The sequence below is a fragment of the Alligator sinensis genome, unplaced genomic scaffold (assembly GCF_000455745.1).
Source record: "Alligator sinensis unplaced genomic scaffold, ASM45574v1 scaffold80_1, whole genome shotgun sequence".
Classification (NCBI taxonomy): domain Eukaryota; kingdom Metazoa; phylum Chordata; order Crocodylia; family Alligatoridae; genus Alligator; species Alligator sinensis.
Window position 1 is genome coordinate 35578 of NW_005842206.1, and position 11235 is coordinate 46812.

Here is an 11235-nt window from a genome sequence, read left to right on the forward strand (position 1 = left end):
ATGGTGAATTAAACTGTCTTCCCAGAACCCAAGGCAGGTTTTTGATAGTTGTCCATCCTATTTTCATCTTGTTGGTAACCATAGGCTAGCTATAAAACTCATAGAAATCAGTAGGAGACATAGCTCTGAAACCTTGATTTGTGTGATATTATTACGGTATCTTCAAATGCTGTAATCCCTGTTTACCCATCTCCCATCGGTCATGGTGAGAGTGATATTTCTATTAAGAGCACAGGATGTAGCAGGCATGTATTGTGTGAAAGAAAATCTCAATCTAAACATTGTTACAAGATCAGGCTTTCTAGCAGTGCTTGGTTGTTGCTATTTTTTTGATGCTGTAATGTAGGATCCAATAAAAAGGATGCAGAGGGATTTCGCTAACCAACAAAAAAAAGTTAATAAATAAATACAGAGTATTTGCCATCCTCATTAAGATACACATGCTTACCATGTGTTATAATCTATCTCTTATTCCTACTTAGTTTAGGAATAATGTGTTGAGAACACGCCACTGTGATCATCCTAATTTATTAACTGTTCTCCAAGTCTGTTGGGAAACTTTCTAACAGCCGTTTCAAGAATAAAGTATGCCCTTTCATAGTGCTCTGTGGCTTTACAAAAGGCACTGCATAGATATTAAAGTAAGGCTTTTAAAGCTTTCAAAACTATAAAGATTGTATTCTTCCCTTGACATTACAGGGTAGCTCTCTGTGCTGTTTGGCTGATGTTATGTATCTTGCCAAGATACTCTCAGCCACAAATCTTTTAAAATATGCAGACAACTAACAAATTGCTAAAAAACAATCACTGTAACTTGTTCCCTACTTCTTGCTTTGCATTTTTAGAGACATATGTCTTATTGGAAAAGCATTATATATTTTGCATTGTAAAAAGTAGTAAAAAATGTTTTTAACCTGATTTTTTTTACAAGTTGATCTAAATATGGCTTTCCATCACAAAACTTCCTTCAGCCAACAGACTATCATGCCAAACATGGAATCTGGTGAAAATGACATAAATAGACATATGATTCACTCTAAAGTCATTGCTGTAGACTCCTAAGAAATAATATCTAAGTATCTAATGTTATGGTTATTTATGGTTCTTCATTGCTTCAGTCTTCAAAGCAATCATGTCTCCTCCGTTTCAAGTCTTTAGAACTTGGAGACATTTTTGTTTTGTTGGCAATGCAATTTTATTATAATAGTCTTTTAAAATGCATGGGAAATCATTCAGTGTTCCTAGACAACTGAATTGGCAATTTTACACTAATAGCTAGTTTTCCTTAGTCTTATGACTTGTCCTCGTATACATTTTTTTTATATTTATTTTTATTCCAATTAAAATATTTATTTCAAAATCCAATGAGGCTGATGGTGATAACAATGTATTTGCCCATCAAATAATTTACAAAATCTAAACATTTTTAAGCAAGAAACAAAATTAGAGTAATTGTAACTCTCACTGCTCAACTAATAAATATACTGCTTTTTCTCATGTGCAAAAGCAGAAACATTTCATTTTAACTTCTTAGAATTAATGTTGACACATTTATTTTAAGTATCTGAATGTTGGTATCTTAATACAGTTTAGCCATCAAATGCAACTATGTATCTGTGTTTGATCTCAAAAGAACTATATTAAAAGTTGCAAAGTAAAGCACAGAAAAATTAGGTGCTGCCATAAACAGGGTTTCCCTAAGTACTCTGAATGCTTAAAACACTCAGAAATCAAAACCTAAGCTATCAAGTCACACATCTAGAAGTGAGGAACATACAATTAGTAATCATCTGTGAAAAATGTGGGTTAAATACTTTCCTAGTTTAATCTAGGAACTGGGGGTGTAAGTCTGTTTTCCAGAACATGGGTATTTTTGGCACTTACCCCTGCACTGTGGATGTGTGCACATGTCTGTGTAGACTGAGCAAGAACAGTAGACTACACAGTAGCCAAATACATGAGCAGCTACATATCCATATTCCTAAACTTAAGTCTGGGGAAAAGGAGGGAAGACTTCCCAACACAGTATTCTAAGCACCAGGTTAGGTCCTCGCTACCTTGCACTCCTTTTGTATCCAATCCACTGCCCCTAGTCAGTGGGTAAAATGGATTAAAAACAGTACAGGATCCAAACTAAAGCCCAGCTCCCACGTCCACCAACCTAAGGCAGATATCCATCTCACTGAGCCACTACCTAGACTGGTCCCATTTTGCTGGCCCAGGAAACCAAGGAGTGTTGTCACGGGCCCTTGGGAAGACCTAATCTATGGTGTGGTCTTTAGAACAATGTCAAAAACACAGGTTCAAATCTCTCCTAGGCAAGGGAGAGTGGTGGTTACATCTATGGTCTTCTGTTTCCAGAAAATGTGCCATTGGGGCTAGAATATGGAAGTCTCTCTCTTCTACTTCTCCTTGTTAGTCACAGATTTCCAGCTTGGTATATTTCTGTGACTTGCTCACACATGCAAAATGGGCATACGTACATAGCCATGTATCTGCCCAGTCAGTGCATAGCTTATTCTCCATGCTTAGTTTTACTTGTGAATGTTTATGAGAACATGGGTACAGGGGTAAAAGAGACTTGGAATCTGTGTATAAGTGCAAAAAAAAGCCATTTACAGTGCTTGAAAACTTCCATTTAGGTGCACCGTGAGTAGCAGAATTCTGCTTGTTGTGACAAAGGAATAAAACGAATCTGTTTCTGTAGGACAGCAGTCAACTGTGTTTATTACAAGACCATCTTCCCTTCTTGCAGTCCCCTGCCTCATTTACTACACACATTCCAACTTTTGCCCCTGACCAAAACAGTTCCTAACCAACCCCAGGCTGCACAGAAAAATGCACACAGCCTGGAAGTGGCTCAACATGTAGACTTCCCCATGTAGTCTGGGGCTGACTGGGAACTGGTCGAGTGTTCCATGCCCCAATTGCATGTTCAAGGCACAGGGCTTGGAAAGAGTTGCAGGGGTGGGATAGGTCCCAGCCCCCTTCCCTGATCTGCCATTTGGGCAGCTAGCAGTGAGTTGCCCCACCAGCAGATCGGGGCAGCTGGCTGGGACTTGCCTACTCCCTGCAGCTCTTTCCAAGCCCATTGCCACTATCAGGGAGACAGGGCCAGGAGCTCCCTGTTGCCAGGATGGGGGATATTGTCCCTGCCCCACAGTAGGTAGCCCCCCAGGGCAAGGAGACAGCTGTCTCCTGGCCCAGTACTCCCTGCCAGCCCCTGGGATAGCACCCAGGGTGAGCCTGGAGCCCTCCCATTGCAGGACTTCAGGGAACTAGAAGCACATTTTCTCCCTAATCCTCACATTAGTAGATCTCCTCTTCAATGTCAATCAGGTTAGTCATTGCTTTCAACATATTATGCACCATACATCCCAAGCATACATCTAGGGTTGTTGGAGTTACTAATCTTGTGTCTCCAAACAGATTGCTGTTTTACTACATGGATTCTGAACCTGGTTTTAAAATTGCTAACATAAAGAGTATCCACACTAGAAGTCCCCTCCACTGAAAATGAAATATCCATACACAACATCAGAGTTCCCACCTGACTCAAATTTTAAATTTTACAAAGTTGGTCTTGCCTCCCTTTATCCAACTCCAGATCTCTTATTCTCAATAAAGAAGAAATGAAGCATGAAGGTTTATTGAAGCCTCATGAATCAAAGCCACCTAACCAGTCTAGAGCTAACATTTCCCCCCAAGAGAAGAATCCATTTAGTCATCTCAGACTCTAGGATCAAAGACCAAGTTTCTCCCTGGTTCTATAAAAGATCTATATAGAAACCACTCTGGACAAAGTACAAACTCATAAAAGACATAAAAATGGCATATGTCTTCCAGTACCTTGTTTAGAGACAGGCCTTATGCATAGATTATCGGGGGAGAGATGTTTCCCGCTTTTTCATGATATGCATGTTCTGAGGGCTTAGGACATTTGGTCAAATACATTTTACGCTTAGGAACTTGAACTTTTCATTGTATTTTTTTAACATTTCCAGGTCACACACCACATTGCTAGCAAATATTGGAGTATGCCTTCTTTCAGCTGCTAATTTCTTTCCTTTTACACCGACAGCTAATTATCTAAAACTTTCCCATTCCTCAACAGGAATGCTCTCCATTTTGGAGAGGCAGGAGTTGCTTTACTTCAGACAACATGCTGTATCTATGATGAAAGAACATAAACATTAGAGAAAAGAGATAGATTTTCTATACAAATCTTCATTTTGCAAATTTTATGTTAAGATTTTTCATGGAAATTTTTCAGCTGGACCTATGGAAAGTTTATCTGTGGTGTCTGCTACCTACATAATGAAAGGAAAGGCATTTATATGGAAGGATTTCCACCTGTAAAGAAGTGAGGTTACAGTCAGAAATTAAACATTATTTTTCCAAAAGACACTTTTTGTCAAGAGCACTTAGAAATGCAGTTTCTAATGGCTAGTAATTTTCAGGACCTTAGTTCCATTTTTTCAGCAAGCATTATAAAGTCTGTTTTGCTTAACTGGCTTAAATATCCAAAACACTTTGTCCAAGAAACAAAAGGAAAGGGGGACAAAGCAGATCAACCAAAATAGAGTTAATTTTCAAATATATATTTGGAATAATTTTGCATATTTTATGTTAACATCTATATAAAGAAAAATGAGTATAAAAGTGCATTTCTTTTCAGTTGAGTCCAAGGCTTTGATTTTCAAGGCAGGGACAAAAACAATGGTAACATCATCGAGATGATCAGCTCATTCTTCTATACACATATTGCCAGCTTTTATATAATATCACATATGGCAAATCTGTTATTTTGGTGTCATCACTGAAATAGTAATTTTTTCTTCTCACAATAGTAAATGTACTGAAGCAGCAAAGGGATATGAAAAAATCAAAATGAGAGAGATAAATCAGATGTATCATAAGACAACAAGATATATGTTAATAGAGGGTAGATGGGGCTCCAAAAGATGTCTCCATGCAGAAATAAAAATTAAGGTATGGATTTTGTATTGGGGGATTTTTTTTTCCATCAACAATAAAGTCAGTGGCACTGTTATACACACCAGAATAAGGTTTAGCAATATGCAACCCCCTATAGATTTGATTAGGGAAAAGATGAACATTTGCCTGAAAAACACCTGTTCAAAGTGTGCTTTGTCACACTAGTACTTCCTTCCCTCAGACCATCATTCATTTCTTTCTTCCTTTCCCTGACCTCTTAATTCTGCCATTCTTCAGCCAAAGCCATGCCCTATCTTCATAGCTGCAATAGGTTTTTTGAATAATTGTACTGTGAGGAGGCCTGGAGTCTGTATTCTAGATCCTGTAGGTTGTGAGACTCCCTTATCAGGAGTAGTTTAGTTAATCTGACATTTTAAAATCTGCTAGGAGCCCAAAGGTTGAGACTGAGAAATTACAAAATGACAGAGAAGCCTGTGTGACTCCTGTGGGGGATCATGAAACTCTTGGATTTGATAAACTGTTCAAAAAATAAACACACAACTTCATTTGTTTTGGATGATTTAAAGGACACTAACAGTCATCTGATGTTTTTGATAACAGATCACCTATTGGCTCAGCTAAGAGATCTCAGATCCTCCTCTGTCAGCTTCCACTCCCCCCATTACTTCTAACAGTATGGACAGTCCCATTTGGTGTTATTATACCCAAAAGTGGTAGAAGATGAATCTAGAATTGCATGTTTGGGTTAAAAAAATGCACATTTCCATTTGCATTTGTGAGTTAAAATACACGTCCAGCTAAGCAAAAGGAACCTGATTCATGGAAGCAAGCAAAGCATCCTGACATATAAAAGATGACTATTTGCAACAACCTGTTTGCAAAAAACCTAGAGTCTATAGAGCACCTATACATGTGCAGTGAGGCTGCTCCAATGCATTGAAATTACAGCGCATCAGAGCAGACTCGATTAATCAAGTGTGCTGGAGAACAGTAATTACCGCGCTACACCAGACTCCAGTGTCTCGTGTATTTGTGTCCCCACACAGAATAATGGCAATGGGGTATTTTTAACTAAATCAACCCTGCCACCATTTTTTAGTGCAGGGACACTGATACATGAGATGCTCCGGTTGCTTTAATTAGAGTGGCTCTTAAAGGCTCTTAATTAAAGCGCCTCCCACTACACATACACACTCCTGGAGCACGTGTATAAATGCCCTAAAGATTATTAGCTGAAGAAGAAATAGTAAATCTCAGAATGAGACAATCCCTTTAATGGGTAATAAAGAAATAACATTTATTGAATAACTTACTTGCAATGGATTATTTTCTCAGCCTACCAAAGGGTGAAGCTGTTTTTTTTTTAAATGGCTTAATGCAAAGGAAACAAAGACTCAATATCACTGGTTGCAGAAGGAGAAGAAGCTGAACAGCTTCTCCTATTTTTTTTGTCATGAGATGATTTTAAAAGGAGGGATTAAATAGAGGCCAAGAGGCCAGAAAAAAAAATGAACGTTAAGAAACTGAGAGTTCCCATGGGTATTTGAGAAATACTAGCAAAACATTATTTAAAATCAATATTTTTATGCTGATTTGCTTATTTTGTAACAAAAATGTCAATTTTATTTTCTAGTTTTCTCTAATAATTGGAGATGGTATAGGCTTTAGGACTTTTTTCTTTTAAAGCAAAGGGATAGTATATAAACAGGAGTAGAGAAAGAGATACAGAAAACTCTTTGGCCTCTTGATTTTTTAAAATGGATAAAGCAACTGTTATAATTGTCAGATTAGAAACAAACTTTTCGTGTCTGTCTTAGACTTCTGTTACATTAAGGGGGGTACTATGTTCAGTGAACCTCACTATCTAATATCAAGAAGTTGGCTTATACTGGATCCACAGTAGGTTATTTACTGTGAGCTAGGATGTGAGCTTTCTCTACCTACTAGCTGTTCTGGGATCATTTCTAGTAGCCACACTGTTGCTGGCTTCTGTATCAAAGAAGAGATATTCTTTCTTCAGTTTAGGCCCTGTACTGTACCATCATGCCTGTAACATGAGAACATTTCAAACCTTAATTATTCTGCAGAGGCCTGAGTCTGTAAAGTGCAGCATCTAGAATTCTGGCTTTGTATGTAATTTTAGGTTAAGTGTTCAGATGGTATAAAATGATATAACTGCATTAATCACTAGAGCTATGTGGTCTTATATCAGCTGAGGACCTGATCCAGATTCCTTTTATAACTGTAAAAACTATGTAGTACAGAGCATAATCAGCAGGGATCCCATTTTTTTATTATTTAAAAAAATCCCAAATGTTATGACCTAAAAAATGTAACCCAAAATCCAATTTTTCCATTATTAAAATGAAAAACTACTAATATATATATAAATATATTTATCATTAGATATGTGTGTGTGTGTGTACATACTAGCAAACTGCCCATTAAGAATGATGGTGGGGACGGAGGGGACAGAGGGGGGCAGGCAGGTGAGACCAGAGCTGTGCTGCTACCACCTTGTGCTGCTGCTTCTGCCAAGGAGCAGGGCTGGGGGAGGGGAAAGGACATCACCACTGGTCTCACCCCCCCAACTCTGTCCCCTCCATCCCTGCCACCATGGCAGTGCTCTGTCACTGCCATCATGCTTGACAGGGAATTTGCCCCACATGCAGCACTGGCTGGAGCCACGCCCTGCTGGGAGCCATGCCCCCCATGAGTGTTATGGACAGACAGACAGACACATGGACAGATAGACTAAGCCCTTTATATACATAGAATATTTAGTGGTGTTTCATTTTAATCACAGAAAAATGTGGATTTTGGATTATTTTTTAAATCAGAATTTTTTTTGGGGGGGGGGAATCAGAGAAAACCAGGATCCCTGATAATCAGGCACAAAAATTAAGAATTTCACTGGTGTCACCTAATTTAGAAAATGGCTCCAGATGACTAATGCTCCTATGTTGACCATAACCGCTCCTCCCAGATTGCAAAAATGTAGTTTGTACCACTAATGTACATGCATAAGTGTAACAACTATTAAACAAGCTTCTCCAAGCTGTACAACCCTAGGGTTCCCCTTAACATTTTCTAGGCTCATAATTTTCAGAGGCCTTAGTATAGACACACTGATCTTTGCTTTCTTGGTTTGATTTTTAATTTCTAAAAAGATTGCTAAGGAGTGGCATTTGATCTTTTAATTTTGATAATGTGAGCTTCCCTTTTCCTAACATTGGTTTTGACAGGTACCTCACTTAAAGCACCAGGGCAAGTCACCTGATACTGGATGCTGCTGTTGCTACTGCTCATCCAGCTTTTTGGTTCCATTAATTTTATGAAAGGCAGCCTTCTCTTATAGTACTGAGAAGCTACTGAAAGGAAAGAATTAAGGAAAAAAACAACCTGACCAGCTCTGCGTGTGTACGTGGATTATAAACCAGGCAGCCAATTTTCTACCAATGATGTTCATTTGAACTGTAAGTGGACTGTGGTATGTTTTCTGATTCTTTCATAATAACCAGGGATCATAAAAAAATCACCAATTTTCAGATTTTAAAAAAGGAACCCAAAATTCAATTTTTTCCATGATTAAAATGAAGCGACAGTATATATATATATGAATTAGTGGCATTTGACTTTAATCATGGAAAAACGTGGATTTTGGATTACTTTTTTAAATCTTAAAATTGGGGATTTTTTAATCAGAGAAAACCAGGATCCCTTGTAATAACTATACACGTCTTCCATAGTCAGTTTTATTATTGTTCCTATGCACTTTACAAAAGGGAAATATCAGTATCCCCATTTTACAGATTGGTAAATTGAAGAAAAAGGGATAAAGTGACATGCCTACTGTAGGATCAGTTTTATCAACCTTTCCTGCTATAATCCATCACAAAATCAGAAAACTTCAGCCCTGGAGTGACCTGAAACTATTAGAGGTTACAATTGTTTCCTTATGAAGTCTTTTCCAGTGATAGACAACTGAAGGTGAGCTATTTTGCTGCCACCTTCCCCACATTCACATAGCTAATCTCACTAACAAGTGAGAAGCCAGGGGTTTCTAATTAGCTACAGATACGTGGTTCCTTCCAGTCTTCCATTAGAAGCCCCTCAAATGTTCCAGTGTACAGAATGACCCAGTTTGTCCTGTAGGATGGGATGCCATCCCAGTAAACCACTAGTAAAAAGATGTATGTTTAATATTAGGGCTGTGCGAAATTTCACTAGCGGTTTTGTTTCGATGCTGTTTTGACTCATTTCGAGCTTGAAACAGTGAAATCAAAATTAAATGAAGGGCTTTGAAACAGCCTCAAAATGAAAGAAGGGCAGTCAAAACATTTTGGAAGTTTCAAAATGTTTTGAGTTTCAAAGCTCAAGTGGGGCTTGCCTGCAGGGAAACAGAAAGTAAGGAGAGGGAGGGGGAAGAGGGAGAAGGACTGCTTTCATATTGACTGTGTAGCTGGCCAGTGACTTCACAGTCACTGAGGTCTCTTCCAATGCCAGTGCTCTGGGGGAGGAATGGAAAAACAGCATAAAAAGAAGCATTGTTTGAACTGGCCTACTTTCTGCCTTGGGGTCTGACAGTTACTGAGCTATCTTCCAGCAGCTCAGGAGTGTTCGACAATGAAGGCTACTATTAGAATTGATTTAAATCATTTCCTACTTGCTAGCCTAGCAAGGGGGATTCCACAATACCTTTTGCTTTCTTCTAGACCCCTTTATATTATTACTATATTCACTGATCCATTCTTTTCAATTTTAGAATTATATTGGATATTACATGATCAAATTTATATAGGAACGCAGATACATTTATATATTTGTATAAAAACAAGACCCTATGAAACACACCATAAACCATGGTGGAAAGGCAGCTGACAAGCCTTCAGGGAGGGGCAGAAGAGTGGATAGAGGGAGAGATGTAAGTCCCCCTCCCCCACCCCACCAACTGAGATGCAGCATCTTTCCTACAACTAGCAGGCATGAGGCTTTGAGAAGCAGCAAGGAGAGGGGAGCAGTGCCAGTGCTACTGCCTGTGCCTGAGACTGCATCCCCTCCAAGAGCACCAGCCATAACTGCCCCACCACCATCACAATAAGCAGCAGCACCAATACCAGCATGACAGTCTCCTCCACTCCCATTTCACTTCCCATGCTGAGCCTTCCAGTTCTAGAGGAAGAGCTGGAGCTGGAGGTGGATATGAGTTCCCTAGCAAGGGAAATTCTGGGGAAGGAGGGGGAATCAGCTGAGTTTGTGCTGCACAATCCCCAAGTTTACCCTAGAGCCAGGTCTCTTTCCTCAGAAGGCACTTCAGAGGAGGTTGAGGTAAAAGTTGCAGAGGCAAGCGGCTCAGCTGAGTCCACTCCTCCTGTTGTGATGCCTCTGCTTGCTGAGGAGGGGGAAAGTGCAGCATCCACACATGCACCCACACCCCAGAAGCAAGTGGGTAGTGTGGTCTGTTATCATTTTGAGCTGGCAGATGATCTCACATAAGCTATCTGCCTGTACTGGCAAACCAAAACTGTAAGGAGTGACCTAGAAAGCACTACCCAAAGACGAAGCAGAAGAGAATGTTATGTGACGAATGCCCATCTGCAATGATAAGGAGGAGACAGTCTTAGATAAAGGGGGCTTGGAAACAAAAAGAAAAAACAGGGAACTGAGTTAAAAGGACTCATTAAAATACTAAAAATCACACCCCTAGGTGGGGAAAAAGTATGCTAATGAAACATACATGTATGTAAATGAGATACATGGCTAAAACACAGGTATAGAGACATGCTCAGTAAAGAACTTCTTCGTCACTCACTTATAACCAATCAGCAAACAAGCATGCTTATGAAGGCTCAAAAACTCCTGTATAAAAGATGCTTAGAAATAGTAATCTGGTGTGCTTGTTACGTGAAATTATTTTGCTTGCACCTTTTATTGCTAGCAATAAACCTTCTTTGTACTTTCACCCCTGGTATCTTTATTGGCCTTTGCACACCGGGCACAATCCCAGACTTGAGCTGGGGCACAACAGTTTTGGCACCCCAGATGGGACTGCCATAGATAAGGCTTTGCCCGGACTAACTGACGACCAGACGGCCACTCCTCCGAAGCGAATGTCAGGCGCGCCCCGGGATCTCTTTTCCCAGTAAGACTTTTGCTTCAGGGGGAGCTGGATTGCTGAGGCGGCAGTAGCCTAACAGTGCAACGCCATAGAGTGAAAGTACCAGTAACAGGCACTTGGGTGAGAGGGTAGAAAGGGCATAAGGCCTACCGTCAGTA